Genomic DNA, 13,704 nt, shown 5'->3' with positions numbered 1-13,704 from the left:
TCACTTCTACCGATTTTATCTAAGGCATCACACTGTGTCAAATACTTAGTACGTACAAGACTGGCACCTTGTTTAAAGGGCTCTTAAACTATGTGCTGGCCATTCTGCATTCCAGTAATCCACACCCTAGAGCAGGGGTGGGTAGAAACATCTCTAGATATTTTGGACTTAAACCTCTGAAAGTCCTGCCAGCCTGGACAATGGCCAGGAATGCTGGGCGTTGAAGTCCAGAATATCTGGAAATCTACTTTCTGTCCACTCATGTCCTAGAGCGATGCCACCTTGCCATGTGAACATGACATGCGCAGGAATTGGTGCAGAAATCCAGCTCCAGTAAGTTGCTTACACAAGGGCCACGTTCTTAGTAAATCAGGCCTTAGTTTCTAGTCTTACAAGCTCACCCTGTTCTGTATTCCAAATGTTGTAAATTTTCAGATTTTAAGCACTTAGTAATATAATGTTAATGGGGAAACATGTATCTGTGAATTGTTTCTGGACGTGATATAGTGATTAATCTTTCCCAGCAAGGAATGAATACATGTTTGTAGTATAACAGATGCATGATGTAATAATAAACATTACTAGAGGCTAGAGCTCCCTTCACACATTAATTGCCATATTTCCCATGCAGCCGGCATCCGTGCGGTAGCTAAAATCAGAGCCCTGCTTTCTATTGTCATAGTACATGTGCGAGAAAGATTCAAAACAAGTACATTTAAAAACAGCCTGCTTAGGGTGGGGAGCAGGGAGAGGGGGCTAGCCTTGCCTTTTCCTTTCCAGGCAACCAGTTCCTGAAAAACAAAAGGCATGAGCGGTGATTGTTTTTCTGGTTCGTTGGCAATTCTACTAACTTGCTGTATCCATTTGGCAGAGCAATGCCAGTGCTGCTTGGTAACACAAGCAGCAGCAGACACCCATCTTTAGAAGAGACATCTCTCCTTTTTGTGTCTTGCTTTGCACATTTGCTTATGGCTATACATAGTGCCAGCAGGCACTCTTTTAGAAGATACATTCCTTAAAATAAACAAAAATAAACATTTGCTGCTGCTTCATAATAGGCCTATTTCTGATTTAACTATCCCTCACTCCTTTCACATATTAATCTTGTTAAGCCCCCACCCCACCCCAATGACTGGAGACTGGGCTTGCACCGTCAGCCCTGCGGTATCAGGCATACCATCTTCTTACTGGATGGTTGCCAGAAAAGGAAAGAGTATGGCAAGGACTAATTTCCCCCTTCAGCAGGCTTTTTAATTATTATTATTATTATTATTATTATTATTATTATTATTAATGCACTTATTTTAAATATGGATGTCATTTTCTTCACTTCAGAGTGGAAGGATTTTATTCTTCCACTTTTAAAGTATCAGCCTTGTAGACCAGTGGGTGTCTTCTTGCAGAAGGGTAGTTCTCATTCGCTCTCTCTCTCTCTCTCTCTCTCTCTCTCTCTCTCTCTCTCTCTCTCTCTCTCTCCATTTCTACATCTGCCTTTTCTCCTGGGATCATCCCTGTGCATCCAAATGATGCACAGGGAATCCCAGGAGCAGGGAAGGATGATCCCTCCATTTCCCTGGGATTTCTGGGACAGCTGTTATCCTAGTTTTACCCGCGGTCCTGGCACAATCCTGAGGACTGTGGGCAATGTGGGCACCTGCCCCAGCTTCTTCCCTTCTCCCTACAAGTAGCGGGGGTCAGCAGAGAGAAGGAGCCAGGCCGGGGGTGGGGAGCAGGAGCAGGGCTTTTTTATTGTTTTTAACTTACTTTGCGCTCTGGCTCCTGTTGCTTTTTTAAAAAAGTGGCGGCTGTGACACACACAACGTCCCTCTTCACTTCCGGGACATTGCACGGTCATCTGGATGCAGGGTGACGATCCCAGAAGCCAGAAATCCTGGGATCATCTCCCCTGCATCCCTCTACAACATTAGGTGTAGAAAGGGCCTAGGTCTGGCAATTAAGATAAGAGCACAAATGATTTTAAGTTGTGTGGACAGAACCATGCATACAAACATCACATTGGCTTGTAACTTCTGTTGTGTCTTACATTATCTGAAGTTTGATGCCTCATTTGTATTTTATGGGTCTGTGACCATGTCAATAAAATATAGCAGTGGGGGAATACTTCAGAGTAAAGTACTGCAAATCTGTGCATGACAAAATGTATACAGATGACATGGAAAACACTGATGCACATTCAGTTCTTGTTGGGCTCTGTGTGAAATCCAGCATGCAGATACGACGTGGGGTAGGCAGTGCAATCTAGAACCTTCCACCATGTGTAAGAAGCCTAAAAGGCACACCTGTTATATTATGCCATAGAGGTTACATTGCAATTGTTAGCTATATTGGCACTGGTGACTAGATTTGGACTGCTGCAAATATTTCATAGGGAGAGCTGCTATGTAAGTCTGCACAGAAACTGTTTCTGAGCAAAATTTGCTTCCAGATTAACGTCAGATCACTGTAACTTCTGAAATGTGATATAATGGTGTTACTTAAATTCAGATGTTTGAGAAGCTTAAGTGATGAGGGTCAGGGTACTTTTTGAAAGAGACTGTGTATGCTTCCTGACATAGTTTGCTCTGGGCTGGTTCATGCAGTGATGTAATGTACACACTGCAGATTCCTCGTCAGAAGGTGAAATTTTTGCATGTCAGAGTTCATAAACCTTACTGCTCTTCTCAGTAGCAAAGAGCATCATCTTATTAGACAGAGGTAATTACAGAGTTTGCTATTCTTTTGGCTTTTATCCACTGCTGATTTAATGAACAAAACTGAAGTTAAATATAGCTGTTGCCTCATTGCTAGAGCTTGGAAGTACATTCACTTGCTCCGATAGTAAATGGGATAGATCTTGTGTAGAGTCACTGGGCACTGAAATCGGTGGAAAGACCAGACAAAAGGTTTACAGGAAGAAGTTACATTTTTATAGGATCTTCCACATTCCCCGAAAACCTAAAAAAAAAAAAGTCTGGGGCAAAAGGCTGCACATGCATACGGCCCTTGTAACGTGTGTTTTAATTGTCATCTATGTTTCTGCTAGACAAATACTTGAGACAAGATGGTTACAAATGTTGACTAGTCTATTTTCTTTTTTCTCCCCTGATTTGTTCACCCCAGCTATTACTGCTTGGCATGAACTTTTGATCAGGAATACTATGTGCAGAAGTTTAGTATCAGACTGACCCAAATCTGTAGCCCTGGAAGCTATAGGCAAATGTCCCAGTATTGGGCATCAGCATAAGTTAAGAGCACAGATCTTAGTAGAAAGACGATGTGTGCCAAGTTCATGACACAGTGATGCTTGGCTCAGGGATCAGCTCAATCTGTGAGGTATAGTTTCACCCTTTTAACCTCCTTTGTTTAGCCTCTCTGCCATATGTATATTTTGAGATGCGTGGAATATGTGCATTCCAAGCATTAAGAATAGTTACATGTATATGGAAACTGTTGAGGGAAATTACTTAGAATGTTAAGGTGAATCTTTTTGTGGTAATCTCTCCATACTCCAATTATCTGATGGATCTATGCAGAGTCCAGTCTTTTGTTCCACTTCATAGGTTGGTGTTAAAACATGCTTCTCTCTTGAAGGAGTTATCCATTCAGATTCATTTATAAGGACTTTCAATTTTTACTTAGTTATTCAATCGTGTAAGACCAGTATCTGTCGAGAGAGTATTCCGCCTCATGTCTTATCCTACTCTGTTCCTATTCTGTAATTGCAGCATCTTGTGTTTTATTTTATTTTATTCATATTTATTCAGTTAAAGCTTTTATTATTTTCTGTGTCTTTCATTGGCACAGACATTCCCTAGCATTTTATCACTGGACATCAGAATAATAATAGCTATTAGTAATAGCAAGAATTCAAAAGCATTGTTATTTGGTGACTTACTATTATTACCATTTTTTTTCTGGTAATGCCCTCGTGCTGTCTCCAGACATTGGCACTAGAGAACAATGCTCAGATGTAAATTGGCCATGACTGGTAGTTGGGCTGAGGGGACTACAGTAGTGTGAATGCTTGATTCTCTCTAGCCAGGGCCTAAAACAGGTGGGTTGGGATTGAGTTTAGAGACCACAGGCTACCAGGCACATATCTTCTGAAGGCGATCTATCCCCTCTAGAATAGATCTATCTATTCCTCAATGGGAAATGATGGGGAAAACACCCTTGTGTGTACATTGAGGTCAGAGAGAATTCGTCTCTGCCAATTCCCATCCTCTGAGATCATCTTCCATTTACATATTTGAGACAGGGTTCATTTCATTCCCTGATCATCACAATCTGGTTTTACAATCCCAGAGAGATACTAAAGAATTTTTAAATACCCCCCCCCAGCTCTTCTCTTCTCTCCTACCTCCATCTTTCTAAATTTTATAAGCGTTGGATAATTTGTGGTTACGATGTATGCTGAATTAATGGCCAGGGACACTATTCCTTCAGTTGACCTGGAGGTGAAAACTTGGAATTTGGATCAAGTATCTTTTCTCTGCTGTTAGTCCTTCTAAAATTCCCTACTGCACCAAATATTTATCTATTGCATGTATTATCCTCACAGCAACCCTGTGAGATAAGTGAGGCTGAGAGATAGTAAATGACCCAAGAATAGCAAGCTTCATGGCAGAGTGGGGATTTGAAGCTGGGTCTTCCCAATCTAATGACTATACCACATTGGCTCTCATTATGATGACTTCTCTATTCTCTTGACTGAGGAGCAGCCATGTATGTGTGATTCCACGTGTGAACAATGAAAATAAGCACAGTAGTATCCAGTACAACTTTCCGAGAGGCAAATAATAAACTGTGCACTCAGGTTTGTGATTCACCCTAGTTGTGTGGGTGGAGGGACATAGCTTAATTCATTTGCTTGTTTGTAGGTCAAAGAGAGGAGGTGTGGAAAAGGAGAAAGTGTGCAGAGCTAGCACCGGGTGATCATGTCTCCTTAAACTAGTCACATTCCAATGAGCAGAATTCAGAACAGCAGTGTTGTGACCCTCCTGACCTCAAGGGTGGAGCTGACCCTTTCCCACAAACAAGCCCAGTGAAGTATCCTTCACCGCTCATGCTATGTACTTTCTTGAGTTTGAAACTGTAATTAAAGTAATCTCTTCTCCTCTACTGAAACCAGGTCATTTACTGATCTCCGTGATCATATTCTGTTTGACTTTCATAAGGATAAATTAATAGCAGCATGCAAGGTTCTGTTATTTTTCTCTCTCTCCAAGTTGGGCAGAAATCTAACACAACTGACACATCTTTCCTAAATAGTTTAACAGCTGCATCTTGGGGTGGGGACACACACTATTTTGTACTTATTGCACTATTCATTTCAACAATGATAAACCTTTAATGTTTTTTGTCTATCTTAATCAGCATCTCACATTTTACTTGTGAAAATAATGGCCTACGGCACATGTAGGAATGACAGTCTTTTAACTATGGTGTTGAGATCTCTCTCCCCTCTGGAGCAATTTCACCCTTCCTTTTTCTTTTCTTCCATTAATTGCGCATGTTTTAATTGATTTCATAAGCACCAGCACAAACCATAGTTAATTTATGCCAGGTTCATTTGAAGCCATGGTTTGCTAGTTGGCTAGTTAAATGCTAGTTAACTAGCCTGTTGGCTAGTTAAATGCCATCCCATGCATTTCTGGTGGCTTGTTTGTCTCAACCACTCCACTTCTCCCAATCCCCATAAATTCATTTGGGGCCTTTATCACAGGTCATCTACAAAATGAGGTGAGCCATTGTTGTCCACGTGATAATGTGTTGGACTGGGATGTAAGTCTAAATCCCTCTACAACTACAGACTCACTGGGTGACCACTATCACTGTCCTTTAGCTTCCAGCTATAAAATAGGAATAAACTTGACTTTTTTTTACTTACAAGGTTGTTGCAAAGGGGGAAAAACAAGATTATAATTTAAAAGAGTTTCCTTTTTTATCATTCAGGCATGATGTGACCTCAAAGTCAATGTCCAGGCAGAGCATTGCCTTGAAAGAGCAAGAGGCAGAGGCTGAAGCGATTGAACCATTTCTCCCAATGTTCTTTGGGCAGCCCTTCTGTTTTCAGCTGTTTCTTTTTTTCTTTCTCCTCTCAGCCCTTTGATTCCAGTGGGAAGGAAATGGGGCATGTTGGAGCATGGAAGGGCTTTGGATCTTGCAGTTCCACATCTTCTCTCATCACACCCACAGAATGCCTACCTTTTGTGCTCTCTGACATTGGAATTCTGATGTCGGAGAAGCACCAACTGTGGACCTTTCCACAGCCTCATAAAGGGTCGCTCTCACTCGCTCTCTCGCTCTCTCTCTCTCTCTCTCTCTCCCTCCCTCTCTCTCTCTCTCTCTCTCTCTCTCTCAGGCAGACATCTCTCTCCACCCTAAAAGGGGGAGATTAAAAAACAACAACTCCTATGACCCTTGAGATGCCCTGCCTGGGACCATAGAATTGCAGCCTAAATGTCTCAGTACAGTATTATAGTAGCTTTTCTACAGCCCCTTCTGTGTTCCATTGAAAGTTTTAGTAGAAGGATGGTGAGAAGCTGAGACAACTGCAGTGTGGCTGCATTGTGCATGACTTGGGAATTGCTGGAGTGCTACATGGCTATTCAGAACAGGCAGTACTGAAGCACCGCTGCTACTGAGGTGTCTCTGAAGATATGTGCAGTGGTGAAAATACTAAAACTCTCTGTAGCCTCTCCTTGTCTGTACTGCTTAGCCTGGGCTATTTGATACCTAGTGCAGAATTAATGAGAGAATGCAGCCACTATGGAGGGCTTGTCAATTGATTCCACACTTAGAAGTTAGAGTGAATTGGGAATGTAGCCAGTGTGTTTTTAAATGGCTCTGCTTGAGCATCACTAATCAGATAGTACAACTGCATTATAAAATTAGGTCATTTTTACCACATAGTGGACGTGTTCATGCCTATACATGTACTTTTCTCTTTGTCCTCTTTCGGATACTTTTTAATTCTGGGCAAGCAACCCTATTTTGCCCGGATTTTTCATTTGATCATTGGTTGATTGCCACCAGAATCATTTCCTTAATTCCAACTAAAAGTGTTGATTTGACACATTCTGTGTCTGACTTGTTCAGATCAACACCCAAGTTGAGTCTCTACTATTTCAGTTAATTCTTCCACGTTCCTTTACCATCACTGAAAGGAATGGGCTGATTTTTTTTAAAGAACCCGCCAAAAAAAACCAACCCTCTGTAAGAAGGCATGCTTGGAGAATGTTGGGGCCTTGCTAGACCATGGGTTAGCGCGGTGCGAGGCCCGTGCTTGTCCCTATGCGTCCAAATGACGCACAGGGGATCCTGGCCTGAGCCTGGGCTCGAGCCGCCCTGGCACCGTGCTAACCAAAACCGCCTGTAGCACGGTTCTTCCCGCGGTCCCAGCCTCAGGTCGGGCTGAGGCCAGGACCGCGTGCGTGTGGACCGGTCCACCACTTTTCCCGGCTACTGCACTTACGCACAAGTAGCTGGGAAAAGCGGCGGATGGGCCGCAGCGCTTCCGCCGCCGCTGAGTCCCCAGCCTCCAATCCACCCCCCGCCATGTCCCCGGCCTGTGTTAGCCTCTGCTGCCGAGTGCCCAGCCAGGGGACATGGCAGCGCCGGCCATCACAGGCCGGGGACTCAGCGGCATAGGCCATCACAGGCCGGGGACATGGGGGGGCAGGAAACAGAGGCCAGGGACATGGGGGGGGGAAGAGAACGGGCCAGGGGATTGGACATCGCGGGGGACAGGGGAAGGAGAACAGGCCGGGGGACTGGACATCGCGGGGGGGCAGGGGGAAGGAGAACGGGCCGGGGAGGAGAGAAGGAGATTTTTTTTAATTAAAAAAAAACCCTACTTACCTGTCCTGGCTCCTGCGCTGCTGCTGCCTCTTTTTTAAAAAAAATGGCGGCCGCAACGGCTCTCCTCCAGAGCTCGTCGCGGCTCCTGTCTGAATAAGGGCAAGATCTTGTGTTATTCCTAACGCGAGATCTCCTCTCCTCTCCTCCAGATTATCAGGTAGGTCTAGCAAGGCCCTTGGATTACTGAACAGGCTGCAGTTATTGTCATTGTGTGGTGGTTCTACTGGAGGAAAAAAACAAAAATATTAAAGGAAATAGTTTTTGAACCAAAATAGCCGCTTACTATCATGGTAGAGCTGCAATGCCTCGGCTCCCAATTGCATACTTTTACAGTTATTATCCAACTTATTTTTTGTTTACTATCCTAAATTGTTGCTTTATTTAGTACTGGACCTGTACTCAAAAACCATTTTTCTTTAAAAGATTGTCTGCTATTTATGTGATGATGCACATTTATGCTTATAGAGAACATCCTTTAAAACAGCCTTTCATCAATCTGGAACCCTCCACATCTTATGGACTACAGTTCCCATCACCCCCAACTGTATGACCAATAGGCATGCTGGGATGATAGGTGTGTAGTTCAATACATGGGGAAAATTAAAGAATATTTTGGGTGGCTGCTGGATATGTGTAGAATTGGTTTATAATGGTTTATAGTCTCTCTGATATATCCGAATTGTTACTTGGCCCTGAGTTCTTCCCATCTTCCTGGAGGAGTCATTTTAATGTACATAAATTAGGTCTATCTCTCAGGTGTTTGAAAATCATCAGTTTCATTTTTAATCACCCCTAGTCAATCATCGGTTCTGTTTGTTACAGTTGTCATATTATGAGCCTAGGAATAACCAAACAACTAAGGATGGCTCAGTCATCCATACTGTCCTGCTAGATGTTAAGGAAAACTTCACTACACACCAACTACAGAAATGTGGCAAAATGTCTATCTTTAAACTATCTTGGAACACTGAGCATTTAAGTGAAGAATTAATGAAGCAATTAGCTGCTATTTCTCTCTCTTAAGAGTATGATCATACAATTAGTAACTATTAGATGTGTCTAACTAGTTCTATAAAATATAAATTAAGTAGGGTGAAAGCCAATTTGATATTGATCAACTTCAAGTAATTGTAATACTAAAATGCAGTGATGATTTACATCTGTTAATTTTAGATTTCATGTAATAGGCCATATAATTCTCCCACACTTAATATTTATCTCTTAACCCTCCTCCACCATTTATTTTGACAATATCAATCTACTATTGGGATCCAATGGACCCCTTTTAAGTCCTAGCTGGAAGTAAAGATATGACTTCAGTTTAACACAAAGACTAGATTTTATTGATATCATATTCCAAAAATGTAGCCTTACTGTTAACTTCATTTTTTAAAAACAAAAAGGTATGTGCAGAGAGTGCGCAGGAGTTATCTATTTGCATTGTTAAAACCAAACAAAACTGTGACATATGCCTGGAAAAAAATGCAATCTGCCAATTAGGCAATCCATTTTGGGCTATTGGTAGGTGCTGGAGGCAAAAACAGAAGAAAAAGCAAAGCAGAAAACTAAAATGCCGAAGTAAAATGCTAAATAATGGGATTGTTTATTGTTTATTTAAAATACTTTTTTAGTGTGTCATTTGATGTGAAGCCTCCTCAAGTCAGTTTAAAACAATATTAGGTCAGTCAATATCCTAATATAACATAGGGCTTTTAAAAGTTAATGTATTAGAAGAGCTTGAAAATATATGCATGATGAAATGATTATCCCAATTTGTAAAGCAAGTAGCCTGCTGAGAGAGACTGTTACAGCTGATGGTGCATAAGCATTAAAACGGTTTGGTCAAATAGCAAAAAGCTTTAATTAGGCTCATGTAGATTTAACAGAAATCTGATTTTACTTATCTAAAGTACTTACTTGAAAGATTACTTATCTGTTTCTTAGTTCCATTAAAAATTGTGACAAGGGGGTTATACTTTAGGCTGTCCTTTAGGATAAACACAGAATACTTTTGGGGATGACTGTATAGGTCTCTTTCCATTCCTTCTCCCATACCAAATGCATACCAATTTAAGCATGAAATTCAAAAGCAAAGCTGAATTAGGAGATTATATGTTAAGGTCCATATGTGCCTTTGGATATTTCATCACATCAAAATAAGCTATGCCATATCAGTACTTGTACTACCTATGAATTTGGCGTCATTTAAACTAAAAAAAATACCTATCACTCTGAGCCATTAGAAAAGTAACTGGGATGCCGTGGACTGTTCGCAAATTATTATTATTATTATTATTATTATTTATTTATATAGCACCATCAATGTACATGGTGCTGTACAGAGTAAAACAGTAAATAGCAAGACTCTGCCGCATAGGCTTACAATCTAATAAAATCATAGTAAAACAATAAGGAGGGGAAGAGAATGCCAACAGGTACAGGGAAGGGTAAGCAGGCACAGGGTAGGGAAAAACTAACAGTAGAAAGTAACAGTAGAAGTCTGCACAACATCAAGTTTTAAAAGCTTTAGGAAAAAGAAAAGTTTTTAGTTGAGCTTTAAAAGCTGTGGTTGAACTTTCTGATGTGTGAGGGATGCAGGCATCAAGTCATTGAATGTTGAAAATAATTTCTAATGCTGTAGCTTGACTCTGGACTTAGCTAGGCCTAAGGTTTATCCCGGGATCGTCCCGGGGTCGTCCCTGTTCATATAAATGACACACAGGATATCCTGGGAGCAGGCAGGGACGACTCCGGGACGATCCCGGGATAAACCTTAGGTCTAGCTAAGGCCTCTACCCTTCTCTGATATACTCATTCTACAGAGAGGAAGTTTTTATATGGGGGAATATAGGAGACCCCTTCCTGTTGTCTTATGCCAAGAGTGGACAGTCTTCAGTGCAACAGGTCCTGGCTGTTGAGATCCAAACGCTGAAACAGATTTTCTAAATACATTTCAATCAGAGTTTAGACTGGTTTTGGCAGTGAAACTTCTTTGGTTGTCCTTTGCCAGGAGAGAGACGGGGGGTGGGGTATGATCTTGTTGTGTCTCCTAGGCAAGATCTACACTACTGCTTTAAAGTGCATTATAACAGTTTTGACAACTGTTGGGGCCCAGGACACACTGCATATACAGTTTTCAAAATGTTTTCAAAGTGCTTTAAAGCAATAGTGTAGATCCCCCCCTGGACTTCTCAGTGGCTTTCAGTACCATCAGCTATGGTATCCTGCTAGAGAGGTTTTCTGAGGTGGGTGTGGGTGGTGGAGCTTGACAATGGGCCCAATTCAAAGCATTGGTGTTAATGTACAAAATCCTTCACAGCATGGGGCCACAGTATCTGAAGGAGTGCCTCTTCCCATATATCCCTACCCAGGGCCAGTGCCAGGCTTTTTTGCGCCCTAGGCAAGGCGAGCTGCTTTCACACACACACACACACACACACACCGTATCCCACCCCACCCCAGGTAGACGGAGACAGGTTACCTGTCCCTCACCCGAAGTCCTTCTGGCTTGGCGGGACGCTGCGATGGGGTGGGCGGGCAGCTCCAATTCCATCCGTTCGCCGCTGCCCCCCCCCAGTGTCCCAGCTTGTCTTTGGCTGGGAGCCCCCAGCCGAAGCCAAGCCGGGAAGCTGGGGGAGGGCAGTCAGACGGCTCCACATTCTGACTTTCGGCGTGCGCCGGAAGTCTGAACGTGGAGCCGTTCCTTCCCCCCGCCCCAGCGTCCCGGCTTGGGTTTGGCTGGGAGCCCCCAGCCGAAACCAAGCCGGGAAGCTGGGGGAGGGCAGTCAGACGGCTCCACGTTCTGATGTCTGGCGCGCGCCGGAAGTCAGAACGTGGAGCCATTCCTTCCCCCCCCCCCGGGCGTCCTGGCTTGGGTTTGGCTGGGAGCCCCCAGCCGAAGCCAAGCCGGGAAGCTGGGGGAGAGCGGTCAGACGGCTCCACGTTCTGACGTCCGGCGCGCGCGGGATGTCAGAACATGGAGCTGCCCGCCCCCACCCCCCAGTGTCCCGGGTTGGCTTCGGCTGCTGGGCGGGCGCCCAGCTGAAGCCAAGCCAGGGATGCTGGGGAGCAGGGTGGAAGGCTTTGGAACGGCGCACCCGGAATCTGTCCTCACTCAGCCAGAGCGGCTCTGGGAGTGGGAGGGCGACTTCCAGGTGCGCCGTTCGGTGCCCCCTTACCTTGGCGCTCTAGGCGGCCGCCTAACTGGCCTCTATGGAAGCGCCGGCCCTGTCCCTACCCAATCCCTGAATATGTCATCAGAGGCTTTGCTCCCAGGTGCTCTCACTTGCTAAAATATCGTGGATGGCTACTCTGAAGCAAGCCTTTCTCTAGTAGCCATGCCAAACTCCTGAGCAACCTCCCGTGATTGCAAATAGAACAGATATCTAAAAGTGACATGCCAAGACAGTCACACAAAAGCAGTACTCTCAGAGCCAAGGGGGAAATGGTTGTTTCCTTCTGACAAAATCAGTCACTGTTTTTCCTAAAGTTCAAAAAGAGATTTTTCCAAGTAAATCCAGCGCAAGATCTTGCCCTTTCTCAGAATATTTTCGACAGTTTCTGCATGTATGGCATAGTTAAACTGAAAGCAATGAAAAAGAAAGAATAATATGCTTTTCTGATTTAGTACCTTATAATACTACAGATATGGTATGCATGCATATCAGGCCATTGCTTCCTCTGTGGGAGTTATATATGTTAGGGCAAGGTAGGTGTCGACACAAGTATCAGTGCAATCCAGCTTGCCCCAGAAAGCCAACACTTCTCAAAGCACCTATACATTTCCCACAGTTTTGAAGATTGATTTAGATATCTGATTGCCTACTGAAGCAAGGCAGTCAGTATGGACCTCAAATGCTTCCATCAGACCTGAGAGTAGAGAGGAGGTCATCCTACCTACAACTCAACCCCTGGCACTGGCAGGGGCTTGTAGACATATCAGAAAACCACATTTGCCATATGTAAGGAAAGCCGGGTTATACTTAAACAATTTGTTGTAGACCAATGAGTAAGTAACAAAAGGGTATTTGGGAGCATAAATATTTGCTTTCGGTTTTGCTTTGTAGATTTAGGCTACATTCCTATACCCATGTGCCTAAAAGTAAGCCCCATTTTCCTCAGCTGGGCTTACCTCTGAGTAGACATTGCTAGGATTGTGCTGTTAAACCTGCTATACATGGAACTGTATCTGTGGACCCTTAGAATGAGGGAAGAGAGTACCATAGGACATGGTTATTGAGTGTGGCATAGGAGTAGATGTTAGTTGGGGAGATAGAGGCTTTCCTTGTATCAGTCTACTATTCCTCATATAAACACATTTTTGTTCTGTTGTTTAATTGTGAGTGAACATTAATATATAGCATAATTTGAACTGGATCCAAAGAGCTGCTTCTGCCGGTGAGTCCCCAGTTTTTCCTGAATCTTGCCATCAGCTGCAGCTTGACACATCACAGCTCACAGCATTCCTAAGGGTCTCCCAACTCTCAGGATCCACTGTTCATGGGACTATAGCTAGAAGAAGATGGCAAAGCCCTGTTTGAAGAGAAGAATTGTTCTTGAACATAGAATAGGAGACTGGGGATATGCAGTAAATGATATCCATTGGTGGCCCTCTGACTGAGGCCCGCCTGGCGCTGACACTGCCATGTTTTCAGCGCCAGGCAGAGACCACTTCTACTCCTAGGCATTTAACAGTATATGATGAGGCACCTATGCTTGCTGTCTTAGAACAAATTTGTTTGGAAAAACATTGTTCGTCTCAATTGTTTTAGCTGTTTACATTATTTTAATTTTTCTACATTAAAAAATGTAGACTATTTTTATTACGTTGTCTTTTGTATT

General features: G+C 43.4%; 1 protein-coding gene across 1 annotated transcript in view; it reads left to right on the top strand.

Annotated features, from left to right (window-relative positions):
• STXBP6 (syntaxin binding protein 6) overlaps positions 1-13,704 on the top strand; it is a 154,518-nt gene that overhangs the window by 131,770 nt on the left and 9,044 nt on the right. The gene's annotated exons all lie outside the window — the stretch shown is intronic.

The sequence above is a fragment of the Elgaria multicarinata genome, chromosome 2, assembly GCF_023053635.1.
Source record: "Elgaria multicarinata webbii isolate HBS135686 ecotype San Diego chromosome 2, rElgMul1.1.pri, whole genome shotgun sequence".
NCBI lineage: Eukaryota > Metazoa > Chordata > Lepidosauria > Squamata > Anguidae > Elgaria > Elgaria multicarinata.
The sequence above is the reverse complement of the archived record's forward strand: the minus strand, read 5'-3'. Positions and strand labels throughout refer to the sequence as shown.